This window comes from Mustela erminea, chromosome 15 (assembly GCF_009829155.1).
Source record: "Mustela erminea isolate mMusErm1 chromosome 15, mMusErm1.Pri, whole genome shotgun sequence".
In the NCBI taxonomy this organism is placed as follows: domain Eukaryota; kingdom Metazoa; phylum Chordata; class Mammalia; order Carnivora; family Mustelidae; genus Mustela; species Mustela erminea.
The window spans coordinates 36031147-36052494 of record NC_045628.1 but is presented as its reverse complement, the minus strand read 5'-3'; positions in this window follow the sequence as shown (position 1 = coordinate 36052494).

Sequence of the window (21348 nt, the reverse complement as noted above, 5' to 3'; positions counted from 1 at the left end):
AATCACTAATGTTTAGTTCTCGTAACACACTTTAATTTGCATTTACTGTCAAACAAGTATTTCGGAATGAATACCGAAAGCTAGAATTTGACCCCATGTTTCTCAAAGTTTTGTTCTTTCCATTATGACTTAACGATCCATATTTTTTTCTATAAAAAATCATGTATTGAATTTTTATAGAAAAAAATATGGATCGTTAAGTCATAATGGAAAGAACAAAACTTTGAGAAACATGGGGTCAAATCCCTGGGGATAAAAACATATGTTTATAAAAAATAAAAAATTAAAAATTCAATACATGAAAAGAACAACTTCAATCTATCTCTATTCCTCTCATCTATAGTTTCCAGTAATAACAATACCTAAACTTTAGGGTTAATAACTGGATGACAGTGTGTAGGAGTAATGCATGTGGTGCATAGAGGGTACGTATAAAATTGTGCTGGTTGATGTCATGAGTGGAATTACTACTTTTTAAAGTTACAAACCTGATCTGGTTCTTCGCTTCTCACAGAGGACGCGCAGTGGAGATGGAAGACCATCTGCCTCATCCGCAGGCTCTCCACTTCTGCCTGCATGGGTCACAAGAACAGGGAATGGGCTAAAGGCAACACACAAATCCTCTCCTCCTGTAGAGCTGGATATGAAAATGCATGATCAGATCAAGTGAAAGGAGGGAAAAAAGTCTATGTGAAATTTCCATAACACAACAAAGGAATGCTGCTGAAAGAAATCAGAATATATTTCTTGAAAAATTATTCACTGATTCTAATAGATCTGAAATCATAACCTTCCTTAAAGAAGAATAAAGTTAGGGCGCCTGGGGTGGCTCAGTTGGTTAAGCCACTGCCTTCGGCTCGGATCATGATCCTGGAGTCCCGGGATCGAGTCGCGCATCGGGCTCCCTGCTTGGCAGGGAATCTGCTTCTCCCTCTGACCCTCCCCCTTCTCATGCTCTATCTCTCTCTCAAATAAATAAATAAAATCTTAAAAAAGAAAAAAAGAATAAAGTTAGAGGAAATGGATGAAAAAAAACAAAACAAAACAAAAATCAAAACCTCAACAACAAAAGCCTCAGAGGGAAATGAGTCACAAGGTCAGATAATGGGGTGCTGAGGTAGTACAGTCATTTAAGCATCTTTTTAAAAAATTTTTTAAGATTTTATTTATTTGTCAGAGAGAGCAGGCAGGCACACACACAAGCAGGGGGAGTGACAGGCAGAGGGAGAATGAGGCTCCCCCTGAGCAAGGAGCCCGATGTGGGACTGGAGCCCAGGACCCTGGGATCATGACCTGAGCCAAGGCAGATGTTTAACCAACTGAACCAGCCAGGTGTCCCTAAGCATCTGACTCTTGATTTCAACTCAGCTTATGATCCTGGGGTCACAGGACCAAGCCTGCATCAGGCTCTGTGCCAACGCAGAGTTTGTTTGGGATTCTCTCTCTCCCTTCTCCCTCTCACCATGCTCTAAAATTAAAATAAATAAATAAATAAAATACTGTTGGGGGGTGGGAGAAGATTACTCCTGTATAAAAGACATATTTGTAATGCCAGAGACATATTTGTAATGCCAAACTTGATAGAGTTTAGATACACAGCTCAAACTTGAGAAATACCAATAGAATTCAAATAATCCTTTGAAAAAAATACATATATATCTGCATATGTATACATATATATATATATACACATACACACACATACATACACACACATATATATGAAAATATGACAAAAGTGATATATATATAGGAAAATAATAGAGTTAGATGACAAAAGTGAAGAGTCCATGCAGGTAAAGTAGTATTTCTTAATAAAAAGTAAGAGAAAAAAGCAAATCTAAACAGAACATTTCTGAGCTGAAAGGGTCCCAAGTGTTCAGGGAAGGGGTCCCCAATAACACTAGCAAAATTTATTAAAGTGATTCCCATTTAGAAACTACTAAGAAAGTATGGCATTATAACAATAGGGGAGGAAACATCTAAAAGAACCAGATGAAAAATATACCTAAAACAGAATAAATGCAAGCCAACCTCATTGATCTGTGAAAACTCAAGTCTAAGAAAAAACACCTAAATACAAGAAGTTTAATGGTATAAGAACTCTAAGTCTAAATGTCCTCAGATAGTCCAAGATTCATAAACTACAGAGACAAGAACCTTACTGCCACCTCAGTTATTTTTTCCTCTCTTTGCAACCAAACTTTGCCAGCTTTAATTTTCTAGCAGTTTTCTCAACTTTTATGTGGTATCATATTTAGATCTTTAGTATTATGATAGAATATATGTAACCAAATTAAGATATTCTTGGCCAATATAGATCCTAATTATATAATGACTTTATAGTATAGTAATAGTAATAGTATAGTATAGTAATCTAAGCTATGAATTTTGTAAAAGCTCGTGTAATGGTTTAACTTTGTAATTTGGCAAGATACATTGCACTTTGGTTTCTCCATGGTATAATTTAATTTAAGGGGGTTAAATGATCTCCATTCCATATCTATTATATGTTGTGAATTTAAGGACAGTCCCCAGTAGAAGGTAATCTATGTATGAAAATTATGATTTTTGTTGTTGTTGTTGTTGTTGTTTATTGGGAACCAAAGGCTCAACTTTCAGAAGTTTATCACTGATGAGTAGAACCTGGGATACTGGAATTATTTCTCTCAAATAAGATGAAATGAAGGTAGCTCCTACTTTTGTATAGGGAGTGCCCTTTTTTCCATAATATTCAATTAACACTTATTGGGTACTGTTGGAGAGGTCAAGAAAGACATCTCTTGCTTTCTGGGAGTTTATACTCCAGTGGTAATGACAATTCATGGATATTTAAAAGGTTGTATGGAGCCTGACAACAGTTATTCACAGATTATAATGGGAGCCAGTAGGAGTGGCATCCAAACCATGAGTGAGAGTCCGAGGACCACAGATCATAGAAGCTGGCTTCTTTCCTGCATACACTGTACTGTGAATTTTTGTATGTTAAGATATATAAACTGGGTCACCTAATCAACTTTATCTCAACAGAGACAAAGAAAAGTTTTTACCTCAGACTTTTTCCTAGTCCACTACTAATTTATTCCCTAATTGCCTCCTAAAAAATACCACTTTATTCAGGGATGAGTGACATAAAAACTGTATATATTTAGTGCATACAACTGGTAAGTTTGGAAATATGGATATATTCATGAAATCACCCACCTATGCCATAAACATATCTATCACCTCCAGAAGTATTCTTTTGTCCTTCTTTTACCTGCTTTGGGTAGAAGTTGAATTTGGAGTAACTTACAGAATACATTTCTGTATGACACAATGTTCTTATCTACCTCTTGTACTACTTTTTTATTTATTTATTTATTTTTAAACCTTTCTTTTTTTTTAAAGATTTTATTTATTTATTTGACAGAGAGAGATCACAAGTAGATGGAGAGAGAGGCAGGCAGAGAGAGAGAGAGGGAAGCAGGCTCCCTGCCGAGCAGAAAGCCCGATATGGGACTTGATCCAAGGACCCTGAGATCGTGACCTGAGCCGAAGGCAGCGGCTTAACCCACTGAGCCACCCAGGCGCCCCTCTCTTGTACTACTTTTAAAAACATTCACCTGGAAGGGTGATGTAGTATTTCAGTACCTGTTGGAATAAGATGGAATAAACAGTACTTCGGTAGTCAGGAGAGTTATATTCTAAATGCTTAACATTATTATTTTACAGTCAGACTTGAAATTTTGCAGCTATAGGAGAATAGTATTTGCCTATTCAGGAGAATACAAACAGTTATGAGACTTGAGAACCAAAATTTAAAGAAAAGCAATCCTAGACGAAGATAACTATATACAGACACAGATGGAAAACAATGAGCATTCCTTAAAGACAACCTAAAATACTCTGAAATTTCATTTTCTTTCATAATAGTTTTGAAACACTGTCTCTTTTGCTGAAGTGTTATGCAAAAGAGGTTGATTCCTGATTTAAAAGGTCTTTTATTTGGCTTCAAAAAAAAATCCCTTATCATCTTTTGTGACATCAATATTCAAATGCTTGAGAAAGGATGTCTGAACATAATAAACTTATAATAACTGAAGTTCCGCCTAAATCTTCCCTACATTAGCCATCAGGTCTTGAAAATCAGCAGTAGAGCTTGGTAAAAATGTGGGTTTCCCCCATTCACTGGCCCCCTCTGATCCTTACTTAGCCTGACACTGTCATGGTCTTCCAACATGCACCTGGGCAATTCTAAGGTCGGAAGCTCACAGCGCCTATCTTGAGAAATGATGCTCTGAAAAAAACCAGCAACCCTTTGAGAGGGCTTTTATTTTTCACACTCTATACATCAGGCAGTAGGTCCAGAGAGGTAAGATTTATAAGCAATTAAGTGTTGGAATCCAGAATTCTGAACAGGAGTATTACAGACCACATGGGCAAAATATTATTCAGCATGGTTTAGATTTGATATTTGGAGCTTAAATTTTATATAGATTCTTCTGGAATCCAATACTTATTTGTATCTTTCAAAATGATTTACAAACTTTGTTTAGTATAGAATAACACTCAGTATTGTACTTTGTGTCACTTGCTTTTAGCTTTGTTTTATTTTCTCCCTTTATGATTGATGGTATCTTACTTGTCAGCATGGGCCAACACATCGACACAAAATGAAAATATATATCTGATCATAACTGAGCTATTGACATCACTAGATTATGAGTGTTTTAAAACTTATTGCTGCAATACAACACAGGTGACTTTCTTCAGCTGCTTCCACTCCTCTGCTCCTGTAATAACAATCAGTTTTTCTGCAGGTGGAAATGCCTTTTAGTTTGCATAATTCTGTACTGCAATATTGCACCATATTGAAATATATGAAACTTTTGTTTAAGATGAATAGGTGATAAAATGTTTTACAAGGTTTATTTTTTCCACTGGCACCATAATGCTGTGTTACAAAAACAAATAATGAAAAACATCATCATTAACACTCAAAAAAGCACCATAAGGTTAACATGTTTGCTTTTACTGTGATATACTGTATATGATTTGACTTTATAATAGTAAAAAGCAAACGAAAACCAAAATAATGAAGAGTTTTCTCCATTCTCATTGAGAATCCAAACAAAACACAACATAAACCTGCATAGCATCTTTGCTAAAATTGCTTACTTTGTTCTGATTTTCCAGAGTAACTCTGAAAAAGACTAACAGATATAAGGTTGAGTATGTAGACTTTCATTATGCTCTTATGAATGTTCTAGTTTTTTTTATAAAAAGCAAAATTTGAAGTATTCATCACATTTTCCGATCTATACTGCAGAGTTCTACTTTTGACATCATGATTACTTTCAGAAATGTGAGCTTTTGTTCCCAAAGCAAAACAAAACAAAAAGTTAAATAGGAAGCTGCCAATAAATACTCATGGTATAAGAGAGATAATTCAGGTAACCAAATTTTTAGAAAGGAATCCGTGATTGCACGATGGCCACGGGAGGCTAGTGCAATTACTCCTCTTACACGGACAACTCCGAGACTGCAGTCTTCCAAGTTACTGGAGTTCCCAAAGGATTCAACTCCAGTTTCCCCCAATATTAATTTGCTTGACAGCACACACTTAGTCTCATATTCCATCCCACCTTCCCACTCCCTAACACTTTTTATCAAACTCCATCTCAGGATCTGCTTCTAGTAAACCCAAACTGAGGCAAAGGAAAAGAAATAAAACGAGGACTTAGGGTGAGATATAAAGCCAAAGGACTGGCATGGAGACAAAAATCATGACTGGTTTCATATTTCACACTACAGAATTTGGGTTTTATTGGAAAGGTAATGATTAATTTTAATAAGAATGATGCAGTTTATTTGGATTTTTAGAAATTAATATACTGATGTATTTTGGGATATCAAAACTGAGAAAATGCCTTCCAGTTTCCTTCTCTCATCATGGCATTGACACAGCTGGTCTCAGTGGTTAGTGGTCAATGTATCTGCCTATGGTCCAACAATGTTAATACAGAAGGCAGACACAGAGCAATTATTCATACTTTGAAGTGTATTTGTTTTCATGTTTAAATGACCTACCATTTTATCATACGTAAAAATCTGGGAATTTCCCCACATATTCTTCCTTCATTTAATCATTGTTTAGGAACATGTTAAGTCTAAAAATAATGAAATTTAGAGAAGGCGTATTTCTAAAACAGACTTTATTATGGCTCATTGTTTTTAGGTAGAAAGAAAACTTTGAAAGGAACTACATTTTCCATTCAGCAATGCAGCAAATATATGGAAATATATGGAAAGGTATAATGTTGGAAAAAAATGAATAAAACTTGATTATAGCTTTCTAAGACTTCATAATTGTGTGTCAAGGGGGTAAATATAAATTCTAAAATGGAAGATTTCAATATGAGAAGAGTGAAATGAAATTACAGTTATTTATCATACAGAAATGATGAGCAAAAGCTTTCTGGGCTACTGGCAAAGGTGTAAGTTGTGTAAGAGACAGAAAGTGAGAAGCACCTGTTGTTCTTGTTTGTTCTAAAGACCAAGACTGAGTCCTTGCTCAAGGGTACCTGCCTATCCTTCATTCAAAAACTCTGTGAACTGACTCAAGTATATAAAATTAAGGAAAGAGCCAAAAGTGTCTGAACCCTTCTGTTTGCAAAAACTAGAAAGTGTTTTTGTTTGTTTGTTTGGGTTGTTATGTAAGTCAAATGAGGCCTCAGCACTTTGCCTGTCACATTTATTCCTGGGAACCCACTTATTCAAGCACCTCAATGTCAATTCACTTCCAGAGATGTAATTGTTAACTCTGTCCTGCTGCCATCATGCCACTCGGTCTATGACAACCAGCTTCTTTGACTAAGATTAAAGAAACCATGTCAATTCTGGTTTATCAGGTGATTTTCCTCTGGTATGCCAGAAGAGCAAAGAAACTATTCTGAAGGTTATCTCTCCAATCTATGTCTCATAGGGCATTTACTTCTATTTAATAGCCTGATAATGAGAATGAAATAAAATAAAATAAAATAAAAATAAAAATAAAAACAAGCAAAAAGCCCACACACAAAAATCAAGCTTTTGAATAAAAAGCCAGAATGAAAGTCTAGATTCTGGAGCCTGTATAGACTAGTGGATAAGGAAATCTAATAAACATAATTCCAAGTAGTGGATATAGTTCTCATATAGTTAAAAAAACAAACAAACAAACAAACTGGATGGGGTACTGCTATACATATTCTCGGGCATGGTTAAGGTTGCACAATGACTAGTGAAAAGGAAGATGGGGAAGAGATTCATAGAAGTATAGCTTGGAATAGCCCAAAATCTGAGATCACCTACTTCTCCACAAATTCTCTAAGATGTATCAGGGATGATGTATTTTTTTAAATAATAAAATGGTCAGGACCCATATTAAGGATGTTATTTGCTTTTTCTGTCAGCCTAACTGGTACAGGGAAAAAAAAAAAAAAGGTTCAAAAACAAAGCAAAGCATTCATGGACAAAGAGGTTAATATATTAATTCAAATATTTGAGTTTATATCTTGTGCCAGACCTTGCTATAGGCTCTGATACAGCAAAGAAAGGACTAAAACAAAGAAGCTTGTTCTCATGGAAACTGTCCCAGGGCTTAAGGATCTTCATGATGTAAAAAACAAACATTCCCTTACCAGGGATGAGTTTACTAGACTCACTATTGAGTTCTCAAATACTGAACAGCCCAGAGTTCCTGGATACAGTTCCACACTGACTGTCTCTAGCATAATGGTCAAAGTGGACCCTTTAGTCAGTGGAAAGACCTACCTAGCAGTGTTTCCTTACCATAAGAGACACTCGTTCCTTAAATTTCTTTTGGCTTGTCTTCCCAGAAACACTCATTGAGTGACACCCTGCAAATCACAGCATCCAAATTTACTGCCCAGTGTGAAGTAATGAGATAATGCATTTGGAATTCACTGGTTTTAATATGTATCCAGTTATCTAATACAGGACCGAATGGCCTGGTAGAATAGTAGGTCGGCCTACTGAAAATCTAGCTACTGCTAAATCAGAAAGAAAATAATCTTGTAAGGTTTAGGTGCTTTCTTATGACATATAGTATGTGCTTTGTGACAGCATACCATAGGATGTAGGTCTGTCCCAGACACAGGTAACAAGGGGTGAAAATATGGGCAATGCTGCTTATGACTGTATCTAGTGATGACCTGAGACTCATTTTAGTGCCCAAGAAAAACAATTTGGTCGATCCAATAGTGATTTCACTGAATCTGGAAATTCTGGGAACTGGTCTAAGGTCAATTTACATTCCTCATGCCCCTGATAAAAAACAGGGTTATTCTGATGGCATGGAAAGATTTTCATCAAAAAAAGAAAATGTTAATGTGAAATTCAAAAGGATTAAAGATGACAAGGTGTTCTTTGGAATATTTTGTAGTAATGAAAGGAAAGGTAGTCTGCCACAACTCAGGTACCTTTAACTGATCAAACATAATTTGCCACCTCTAATTCAGGTATTGGCTCCATCTTACTTTGGTTTATCTGCTGCAATGTTCCCATCACAGCTTTACTCCTGGATTCATTCATTCATTCATTCACCCATTCTACAGTACTTGATTACCAAGATAAGGAAAGTGCTGGTTTCTACTAGGACACCAAGAAACTGTCCTTTAACTTATAGAAGTTTAGTGTTAAGATGGATCAATTAGAGAACAGTTATGATAAAATTTGGTAAGCAAATATATTACAGGACAGAGCTAATGGATACTCTGATGAATAATGGGTTGGAATGGAAAATATCATCATGAAGAAATGATCTTAATCTGTATTTTAAAAATTTGTTGAAAATAATGCAAAAGAGTCATTGCAAACAATCTCTGTTTATGGGAAACATATGCCCAAAGACGCACAAGTAAGAGAACATGGCATACTCTAGAGCCCGCTAAAGCATGTACTGGCTAGTGTGTGGAGGGTGTAGATAGGTAATATTAAACTCATTATGACATACCCCTGTACTATGACACAGTGCTCAAGAAAAGAATATGTGGACTGGAGAAGGGAAATAGGATGTCTCTGGAAATAGCTTTTCTCCTTATCTTTAATGTTATTCATCTGAATTAGTGCTATGTCTTCAGGAAACTCTGTATGACAGATATTACTTTAAAAAACCTAGAAGATACCTTAATATAGTCACTCAAAATCAATATTGCACATGTATCAAATTAAGTCTTATGCAAGAAAATAGAGTTCTGAAGAATTGAGACACAACAGACAGTTTGACTGGAAAGAGAAAGGAAGACATGAGGCATGGTTTACTCTAGTAAAGCTAGTGAGGAGAGGGTATTGTAGAAGTAGTTGGCAGTGGACTCTAAATGTCTAGAAACTGGGAATAACAAATATATGGTTTTTTTAAGTTGTATTTGAGCCTGACTGTAACTTATATCAGAACATGGCTGGTAGTTTGTTTTCCCAGAGCTGTTGTAACAAAAGTCATCTACATGTACAAAGAGAATTTGCACTAATTCAGGAAAACACTTTGCAATACTACATGATTTTCTAATAAGCAATTTTGCTATTTTGTTTCACACAAGTATTTAATTTTCCTTCAAATACCCTTACATTTTTAATGTCTCATTTCTTAATTCAAGAAATACACTGATCAGTAAATTTGAGATTTAACTTGAGAACATTATGTTGCAGGGCTATGTTCATCACTTCCCCCAGTGGATCAATGCATACTTATCACTCTTATTAACTCACTTTAGATTCTCCTTAACCAAAAGAAAGCTTTTAGTTTTTAGTAATTGTTTTTCTCTTTAAAAACCACACAGGTAGGAGAAGAATCAATGAAACAAGATGGGATTGGGAGGGAGACAAACCATAAGTGACTCTTGATCTCACAAAACAAACTGAGGGTTGCTGGGGGGAGGGGGTTTGGGAGAAGGGGGTGGGATTATGGACATTGGGGAGGGTATGTGCTTTGGTGAGTGCTGTGAAGTGTGTAAACCTGGTGATTCACAGACCTGTACCCCTGGGGATAAAAACATATGTTTATAAAAAATAAAAAATTAAAAAAAAAAAAAAGAATCATCTTAAAAAAAACAAACAAACAAAAAAAACACACAGCGATCTTTAAATAAATCACAATCTTTATCCATTCCCATATTATCTGTTACAAACTGGTCAACAGATTTAGTCACAGCATTCGCATTCCTGTTTCTTCCTGAGGCTACAACATCCCCATATAAGCCAGTCCTCTTCCTTCCTACAGCATGGTTTTAGTCACAAACTAACGCTGCGTTTGCAATGTGTATGATTAGCTGGAGAAAGGACAGCTTCTCTGACAGACTCCCAAAATGTAGGTCTCAAACATAAGTGTTTGTTTGTTTGTTTGTTTGTTTTTCTCATCTAACCATTCAAAATGGGCAGTTAGGACAAGAAAGCAAGTTTCCTACATGTGTGATTCATGGGCTTATGGATCCAGCAACCTCAGAAATCCATTCGTAGGCCTCTGGATGTAATCAAGAAAACCCCCTGGCAGAGAAAGTGCCTTACAATGTCTGTGCTGAAAAGTTCAGTTGCAAACTAAAGACGGTGACTTCTTTGGATCGTACACTTTCCCCTTCCCTGAACAAGTTTTAACTGCATTTTATTGTTCCTGTTGGACAGCTGTACATCGAGTGTTTGTACTGGGGGCCGGAGGTATAAGGATGAGAGCAGATAACAAGTCTTTCAGACTAGCTCAAAAGGAACCATAACTAGACCGGGTGGAGAAAACAGTGATGACTGACACTGAGAAAAATTCGTAGACTCAATGCAATTTTAGATAGTACACTTTGTGGAAAAAAGAAGTATTTTCTGTCTGTGGTAACAGTATATACAGATAGTCATAGCCAACTATGGCAGAGATTTCTAAATATCTACCAGGATCAGAATTTCTTATTTTGGGGTACACAGCTAGATAGATTTCCCAGCTGCCCTGTATTAAATGTGGCCCAAAACGTTGCCAGTAAACTACAAATGGAAGACATGTGTAATTGTTTTGGCCAAAGCTTCAGTTGGTGGAAGGGTCACAAAGAAGAATCCAAGTTTCCTGAGCAAATTATTCCGGAAAAACTCCCCACCCATCAGCTATACCGATTTCAACTGTTAAGTAACCTAGAAGATAAACTTCCTTTGTGTTAAGTCACTTAGGTTTTTTGACTTATGAGTTAGCTTACATCAAGTTATATGGACCAATAACAGAAATGGAAATGAGACTAAAGAGTACTACCAGCAGAATGGGTTAGGAATTAGACTGAGAATTCAGGTCCAAGCTGGATGTAAGGAAAAATAAAAACTTTTGACATTCCTTTGAGTTCCATTAACTGAGTTGTAGAATAGCATCTTTACAATGGCCCTTAAAGCTTTCCTGATTCAACACCTGATTAACTCTATGGTCTCTTTCTGTCTCACATTCGTATTAGATAGAGTTTGACCTGACTTGATTTTGTTTTTCAATTCTTGAATGTGGCATGATCCCCCATCCTCCCTCCCCACCTATCAGAGGCTAAACAGTTATTTCCGCTGCCTGAAATGCAATACTCTTAATTTTCCCAATAATTACTCAAACTTTAGGTCCTTGCCTAACGTAGCTTCTTCCTGCAGTGTAGCAGTGAGCCCCAGGTTATTAGACTGGAGCAGACTTGTCTGACATGAGATAGCATAGAACCTGCCCTGAATTCTTTAGTAAGGACTGACTAACTTTCCTCCATATTAGGCATAACCTCAGGGCTTAGGGATACTCAAGGATATGATGCAACAGCTATGCTCTCCACTCTCCTGGAACTCAAATCAAGTAGCATGCTAAGGTAAAGGGAGAAGAATCCTACTAAAGGATGTTACTTTTAGACAGACTCAGTGATCTGAAGGAAATTCCAGTGAAAACCTGTCAACTAAATTGCTATTTAAAGAAGTTTTCACTGAAGAAATATTAATAGAGGGGAGATGAGGAAGAGGAAGACCACAAGTAATGTGCTACAGGGCACACAGTAATATATCTCCATGTGGGACATCTATTTTGCTTGCCCAGCCCCTGCATTCTTGAGTTCAGGCTGATAAGCTATATGCATAGAGTAAGTTTTACCCAACACCACTTTATTTTGCTTTAGGGAGGTGATTGGGTAGATAGGGACCTAAAGTTTACGACAAACGCATAGTAGAGGCTCAGGGTGGTTATAATGGGGATGCCTACTGTGCCCAGGAGGTTGGGACACACCACCTCAGGACAGGGAATCAATAAACTGTGAGTCCCTCTGGATTTTATATTTTACAGTTCTGTAACCCCTCAGAGAGATGCGAATAGAATCCATTCTCCAGTGCAGCTGTATCTCATTAATACCAGTTACTCCCTACTCAGCAAGTTACCTCAATAAGGGACAGGTGCTTGCCTCTGTACATTGTATTCTCAGGTTTTCATTTATTTTGGATCCCATGTCTGTCTATAGACTCCTTGATTTCACATTGCAAAGAGGATTAGGTCAAAGACAATCCTCGGGCTTCTAGGAAGCTAAAGGAATGGCCTCACAACTGGCTGTTAATATCGGATTTGTACTCTGACAAAGGGAGCAGACAACACTGGTGTTGGTGGAAGGGATAAGAAGCAAATATGCTATAAAATTCTAGATGTCAGAGTGAATTTCAAAGAGGCCAGAGGGCAAAGTGCAACAAGTAGTACAAGAGGAGACTGAAAAGACAAGCATGGTTATGATCACAAAAATCTTCCCCTCTGTTAAGGAATTTATTCTATGAAAAATGCAAAGTCATTGAGGGGCTTTAATTGGTAAAATTTTATTTTGAAAATTTAAGTCCCACTGCAACAGAGGGGCTTACATGAAAAGAGAAAATGTCCAGGGTTTAGAGACAATCTAAGCAAATATTAGGTAAGACTGCAGGAAAGGATGTGGTGCTAGACATGTATAAATTTAGGAGATACTTAAATGGTAAAATTGACAGGACTTGGTGAGAGATTGGATGGAACAATAGGAGAGGTATGTGGCAGATGTTAATTCCAGGTGGATGTTCTGGGTTATCACTCAGTTTTTGAGAACACAAGAAAACCAGTGTAGGAATGAAAATCATGTTGTCTTGGAGTTTAGTTTGAGGGACCTTTGAAAAAATCCAAGTAGAATTATCTATAACAAGAAGAACTATGTTTCTGGAGTTAGACGGCACTATGGTTTTGGAAGTCATGACCTTAAAGATACTAATTAAAGCCATAAGCATGGATGAAGTTACCTATTGAGAATCTAGAAGAAAATATGATACAGAATCAAGTGTTACAGATCTCCAGCCTATACTTGGCCAAGTGACAGAATGAATTTACAAAGAAATGTGTATGGTAGTGACCACAAAACGATTAGGGAAACCTAAAAGGTGTAGTAAAAAAAATAAACAAAAGAAGAGCATGTTTTACAAAAAAAGAAAAAAAGTGTAGAAGTTTGAGTAATGGACATTGGATTTGGAGTTATGATGTCATTAGTGGCCTTGGAGAGCACGGAGTCAATGGAGTTGGTATGGAAGCCAGTTTTACTAGAGGCTGGGGAAGTGAAAGCCACCGTGAGTGCAGCTAATCCTTTAGAGTAGTTAGGTTATGAAGGAAAGGAAACAGGAAGCTGGAGGAAGAGGACAAGATCTAACTTTTTCTTTTTAACCAGAAAGGTAACTAATAACGTGAAGTTCCTGAACAGGTAGGAAGAGGGAAAAGAACTTTTTAAAAGTTCATTATAAGTCTAAGACTAAGTTTCTATTTCATTGGAAGCTTGGATGGCCCTAGGCCCTATTTTCTTTCTGTCTTCGGTTTTTTTAGAGAGCGGGCTCAGTTGCACTAAGCCAGTTTGCTGAGAGAGGCAGCCTTGGCCTGACTTCATCATTCCTGGCCCACAAGGGCCCTGAGTATACATAATTCTTAATGGTGTTTCTGGGTACGGAGACCCCTTGAGGATAGTTTTTACTCAAGTATCCCCCAACCTCTCAGGCTAACCTAGAAATATGTAAAGCAACCAGGTGGGTTTAGCAGAAGCTGATTTTTCTTGAACAGCCTCACTCCATGATATGGTGCATATCCAGCCTGCTAAGGCAGGCCTCCGCTGAGGGAACCTTGACCATGACACACGTCAAATACCCAAGCGTGGTCTGTGCTCTGCAGTAATGGAAATCCAGAGGATTGTATGTGTGCTTTTATTTCTCTGCTTTTAAGATTTTTCTCCCTAACAAATCCTAGATTGTATCTATGGCACTGAAGTTGTGTGTCTGTGACCCTCTTGAAGGAGTATTTCAGAATTCTGCTATAGTAGATAAAAAAGTCAAATCCTCTCCCTTACAGATCAGCTGCAATTGCTCTATAGTCAACTTTTTTATTTTTGCTATAAGATTTATAGAAGTTTTATCCATTACATTCACATGCACATGCACACAGACACACACACACACACACACACACACACAGATAGATATTCATGCTACAGTTGCAGCAGTATCTCTCCATTCAGCTTTAAGTTTATGAACAATGCATATCCTCTACCAGAAACCCAAGAAATGAATGAGGGATAATGCACAAAGTGGCAGAGAAAGAAAACTAAAACGGACAAAACAAAAAACAAAAACAGAGGGGTGCCTGGGTGGCTCAGTGGGTTGAAGCCTCTGCCTTCGGCTCCGGTAATGATCCCAGGGTCCTGGGATTGAGCCCTGCACTGGGCTCTCTGCTCCACAGAGAGCCTGCTTCCTCCTCTCTCTCTGCCTGCCTCCTGGCCTACTTGCAATCTCTGTCTGTCAAATAAATAAATAAAATCTTCAAAAAAAAAAAAAGAAATGAAATCTTGCCATTTGCGACAACATGGATGGAACTAGAGCGTATCATGCTTAGCGACATAAGTCAAGCAGAGAAAGACAACTATCATATGATCTCCCTGATATGAGGAAGTGGTGATGCAACATGGGGGCTTAAGTGGGTAGGAGAAGAATCAATGAAACAAGATGGGAATGGGAGGGAGACAAACCATAAGTGACTCTTGATCTCACAAAACAAACTGAGGGTTGCTGGGGGGAGGGGGTTTGGGAGAAGGGGGTGGGATTATGGACATTGGGGAGGGTATGTGCTTTGGTGAGTGCTGTGAAGTGTGTAAACCTGGTGATTCACAGACCTGTACCCCTGGGGATAAAAATATATGTTTATAAAAAATAAAAAATTAAAGTTAAAAAAAAAAAAAAAGAAACCTGTACTTGCAATAGTCTTGCTGAGAAGGAAGTACTCTACATGGACGGACACCCATAAAACCACTCAAGACTCCCATTACAACCACACACAACTAAATCTCAATGTCTTTCTGAAAATGAACAACAACAAAAAAAAGATTTTCCATTTTTAACTAACAAAAACTTCAAGCAAGCTCTCTGCTCTATCATCCTATTTGTTGCATACAAATTACCCACAGAAAAAAATCCCAAGCAATCCCAGAAGGTTTAACCATGTTCATAACACAATTTACAGATCTTCGCAAACATTGTACGGTAACATAAGGCTCCAGCTACTATAAATTTTCCTTTCTTCTGGGTCACCAAATTGTCTCAGTTGCTTCTACCTAGCTCTAGAAATCTACCCTTCTTGTTGTTAATAGCAAACCTACATAAGAAATCATGCCAGATTCAATAAAACTCAGAAAAAACACTTAGCGTTTTTTTGTACCCCCCACTTGTACCAGAGGCTCTAGAAAGCGGCTGCATAACATGTACTTGGAGTAATGTAGAACATGGTATGTCAAAGCAATAGTTGTAGAGACTCGGGGTTTCCAGAGTCACAGCCACTGAGTGGATAACATGAATCTTTCAATAGATCTCAAATATTCAAATATCGGCAATAAAATATGTTGCTTTTGATCAAATGCCAACTACATATTTAGGGATTTGTTATGAAAGCTGTTAATTGGTATATGATCAGACATAAACTGCTTTTAAAATAATCTGACATTTCTGTCATAAATCATCATGTCACATTCAGCCCTATCATGGTAGTTTATAAGAAGAGAACATAAACATTACACAATTTGTCAATAAAATCCAATCAGTAGAATACCATATGATAGGCCATAAGATTGCAGAAAGAAATCAACAACCTCAGATTTGAGGCTGATGGTCAATTGCCATAAGAACCTAACCTGACTCTTCTGTGACGATAGCTAAAATATTCCTAAAGCAGAACTAAATGCAAACACATCTTCCTAAGTATTTTAATTTCTCCAGTGCAATAGTCAGGATGCTGCCTGTCCCCCTCTCCCCAAACTAAGGAAACTGAATCACATATATCTTATTTCTAGAAATATTATAAAATAGACCGAGAATAAAGTGCCTACAGAAACTAAACATTTCCTGCGAGGCCCCTGATTAGGAAAAAAAAAAATACATGTTTCTCAAGGACATCTTGATTTTATCTAATTTCATAAGCATGCTCATGGGGATGGAGGGAGGTCAAATTATCACAGTGAATTATGGAAAGAATTATTTCAATCCTTTCATAGTAGGATGCAGAATGCTGTAGGTTTTATCTCTTCATTTGGCTTTAATGGATATATTACTCTCTCTTTCTTTTTCTGGCTTAAACGAAGAGCTAACCCCAAAGGGTGTAAAGAATACTAGATCACGAATGCACCAGATGTCTGATGCAATATGTAAAACCTGTCACATGAAGTAAAAGTTATTTTTAAAAGAATATTTGAGTATATAACTCCTATTCATTTTTTCCCAGACTATACACAGACTTTTATATAAATTATAAAAGGAGGTTCCATAGATGAAAGCTGTTTGTAATTTGTAGAGACCATTTTCTTGTCAACTTGGTAGTCTTTCTCATAGCAGTTTCATTATTAGGCAAACCAATTAAGTGCGCTCAGAGTAAGCTACATATGCTAAGTACACAATTTGTATAAAATTCTAATCTGTTCATTACCTTTATACCAGTGATTTTTTTTCCCCCTGACTTGAAGTAGTAGGTTCATTTTTTTTAATAAGAATTTTGTGTTAAAAATGGCATGTTGAAATGCCTGACACGAGAATTCTCAAACTGTCTTAACTAGATTTTGGCATTTAATAAGCTGTAAACTGCCGAAGCTATTTGCAGATGAAGTCTCATTTTTGTCCATCAGCAGGGGGCTGGAAGCATAATTAATTGAGTGAAAGTTAAAAGACGGACAGCACGGTTACATTTATGCAAATATTGCAGCAGAACATCCAACGGAAGAGAAAAATAGCGTGCAACCAATTGGTTTGGTTTTGGACCAAAATCCACAGGGTCCATTTAAACATTGCAGATTGTGCATCTGACAATTAAGACCTCGCGGCTCTTAATGCTAGTTGTGATGGTAAGAATAGTAGGCAAAAAGTCAAAGTCCAGAGAGACAATTCTATTTCTGCTCTCATCTTTTTTACCTCTCATGAATGTTAAAATATCCTTGCAAAAAAAAAAAAAAATCAAAAATCAAATGATGCATGTGTGTGCAACCATATGCCAGGCTCTGCTGTTTGTTTCTTTTATTCATATCCCAGGCATATGTACCCTTGCACACCAAAGGTTCCATTTAATTAAAGTTAGTTAAAAGCTTAGACCACAGAGATCAGGACAGCTGCTTGAGATATTAACCTGGGTGGCGTCCGGGGACAGCATAAAGCCTTTGCTGGTATTCTGTCTCCTATTACGTATTTTGGTGGGGTTTATCCCAGTAGCGCTTTGCCTCAGAAGACCAGACTTTTCCTTAAATGGTTGGGAAACATTACCTTCCCCGATGATCACAGGAAATTTCAAATTGAAATTTTGCATATTCCGCATCTGTATGTTTTTCCTCATGACTGTAAGGATCTGCATGACTACCTTAGTGATTGATTTTTGACTTGTCCCTTTGTGTGTGCTTTTGATTTGTTGGCTATTCAGCAAAATACTGCTTCCCATAGAGAAATTTCTTAAGTACTCTTTTGTTTCGGTTTTTTTTTTCCCTCATACTTCTGTTCTTAGCATTAAAACCTCAACCAGACTTGCTTTTTTTTTTTTTTTAATGCTACAAAAGATAGACTTATTAGCAAAACAAAAATGGGTTCTGTGTGTGTGTCACAGAATTCTGTAATGTAATACTAAAGTATTGTAAAAAGACTTTTAGAAACTTTAGTGATACTTCTAACTGAAGTTAAGGGTATTTCCACTGCTGCCATTTGAAGTTTGATGAAATAAAGTTTAATCCTAAATACAGAATGCAATATTTAGATGCCTGCAGGGAGAGAGTTAAGATGTAAAGAGAATCAAAACAAAAACAAGATGACCATGGCATATTCTCAGTGAATGACAGCAAAATGTTTTTAAAGACTCTAAAATCAAAGGTGTGTAAACATTAAAATAGTGAAAACTAGCTTAAAGTAAATGAACCCACATGGAGGCCTTCCACTCTCAACTGAACTTCTCCTATTACTTATACTTCATGAAGTTTTCTTCCTTATTATAAAATGCATTGCTGTATAATTCTGTTTCCTTTCTTCAAGATGTTAAGCCCATGTTGAAAATACTTTTGTATACTGTCATTTTCACATCATCACTTTTTTCATGAACTTTTTAATCTTCAGTTTAACCGCAGAATGTGTTACATGATTTCTAGTACCAAACACTTTATGTTTCAAAAATAGGCAACCCTCTATAAGTATGAGCTATTGTATACATTGGTTTTTACAGTCCAAACACAAAATTTTGGATTTATAGAGTGATAACTAAATTTTTGAGCAGTACATGCTTTCAGATGTTAATAAAGTTTGTAAAATTTTAGTGACATACTTAGCAATATCAACTGCATTACACACATAAAATAGATCCTAATATGAATTATATAAGCTACACACATACCCCTTTATACAGAACAGATCCAATCCTGAGAAGTTTTGTTTGCTTTATTAAGTGGAGAATCAGGGAAGTGTTTCTAAAGTGAACCTTTTAAGGAAAATACTTGTCCAAACAAAAATAATTTTTCATTATCCTAGTTATAATCACGCTTTTATATATCATTCATATATATATATATATATATATATATATATATTTAAGTGAGATTCTCTTAAAAGTGAAGTACAAATTTGTGTGTGTGTGTGTGTGTGTGTTGGTGTTAGGAGTATTTTTTTTAAGGCTTCCAATAATTTAATTTTTATTCTGGTAAATTAGAATAGTTTTAGATATACTGAGAAACTCCTATTTTTTTTCATTCTAAAATTTAAATTGTGTAATAATTTAGAAGATTTCTTTTCATACAATAAAATTTAATGCTCTAGAGTATCGTTCTATACAGAAAGGGTATAAATTGCCTTTGTTGTTCTTTGGCTGAGAAAGGCAGAACATTGTTGCCAAGGAATAAATTTTCTGGTTCACCTGAAAGTATCAGGAAGGAACTTCTGCACTTTTTATTATTAACATTTTTATCTTTACTTCTGTATACTCTAATTACATACGAATTCTTTTTTCTGGATATAAAAGAGAAATTAAGATAGCAAATGGAAATTAAGTTAAATGCATTCAGAAAACATTTATCTTAAGAATAAAAAAACAAATATTTGAAGAGAAAAAATCATTTTGTCTGCTAGCCAGTTCAAATGGCTTGACAAACTATTTTATGCTAAACTGAAATAAGAACCATGCCTTATTTCTTGTTTTCAAAGATTTCAGAGATAAATGTACAAAGGTGTATAGTTTTGAGTCTGAGTAGTAATTAGTCAGCATATATGTTACCCTTGATTAATAAACAGAAAAGTTTCTAGCCTAAGGAAAAGAAAAGAAAAAAGAATCAACCAACATCTGTCTTTTAGTATATATCCCTCTGGGATAAGTACCAGTTAAAACTACTAAAAAAGAATGGCAATAAAATTTCTGCTGGTTGTGAGTTAGTCAAGCTTGTAACCCCTCTTTTCTTGGAAACCTCATGAAAAAAGGAACATGATAAACACAAAACCACTTCTAACAAAGTTGTTTGCCAAATTTACTCTATCAAGGTAGAGTATGAAATGTTATAGACAGCATGTTGTGATGGGATTAAATATTACACTTATGGGAACAATTAAATTTCTGTATTTACTTTATTGAAGCTAGAGTGTTTCCAGAAGTAAATCTGAAAAGGACCAAGGGCTAAGTGAGGTTTTTCCTTGCTTTTCTACTTCTATTATTCGGTCATCTCTAATTAATTTATCAAACTGACATGAGTAGGGGATGGTTTATATAACACCTGAGTATAAGAGTGTATGGATTCTATAGGGCTCCAGTTTTGCTTCACCAGGAAGATAAAGGGGGTGCAGACATAGAAATTCATTTTATAGTATTTATAATATCTTAGATTAAAAAATTATACTTCAGAAGGAATAAATCCTTTTTATTGGAATAGGAGTCAATGGCTATAAAAATGGCATCCTTGGGGCACCTGGTGGGTTAAAGCTTCTGCCTTTGGCTCAGGTCATGATCCCAAGGTCCTGGGATCGAGCCCTACACTGGGCTCTCTGCTGAGCGGGGAGCCTGCTTCCCTTCCTCTCTCTCTGCCTGCCTCTCTGCCTACTTGTGATCTGTCAAATAAATAAATAAATCTTTAAAAAAAAAATGGCATCCTTCTCTTCTGGTGGAAACATGTAATGAATAAGGGAAGAACAAACACATTTGCATACTGGTCAGTTTCTTTTTAGATAGGAGAAATCTGTCTCAAAAATGAATGCTCATATATTTAACATGCCAAACAGTGTATAAAGTATTTTATATTCATTTTATGACTTAATACTAATTTCACAAATTAAAAACTGGGGCATAAAGAGGTATATTGGTGCAGTTTAAGGTAGTACACTAAGGAGAAGGAAGAGGCAGGATTTGAACTCAGATACATTGGACCGCCAAGTTCAAGCCCTTAAAAATACAATAAAAGCTACCCATGACATTTTTCTGGTGGGAAACTAGTCATTTTGCTCATGTAGGCCATTTCCTACATTTGAAATATTTCTAAGGATTTTCTTGTTTCTTCTTCCTGATTGAATTAAGTTATGTATGGAGAAGGTCAGCAGTTAGAGTTTTGTCTGAATTCCGGCCAACTTACTAGTTGAATGCTATCGAGTGAATGATTAATATTGCTTTTCACAGAGATTATGACATTTTAGGAAAACTAAAGTACCTAGTTACGATTAGTTTCTCTTGATACATAAGCATGTTTTTACTCTTCCAGGTGCTTAATCATCATGGGGCAGGCAGACAGAAATAAAAAACATAAGCCTTCATTGAGCTTGTAGTCTAATGAAAAAAGACCCCAAAGTGCTATTCAAATCCATACATCC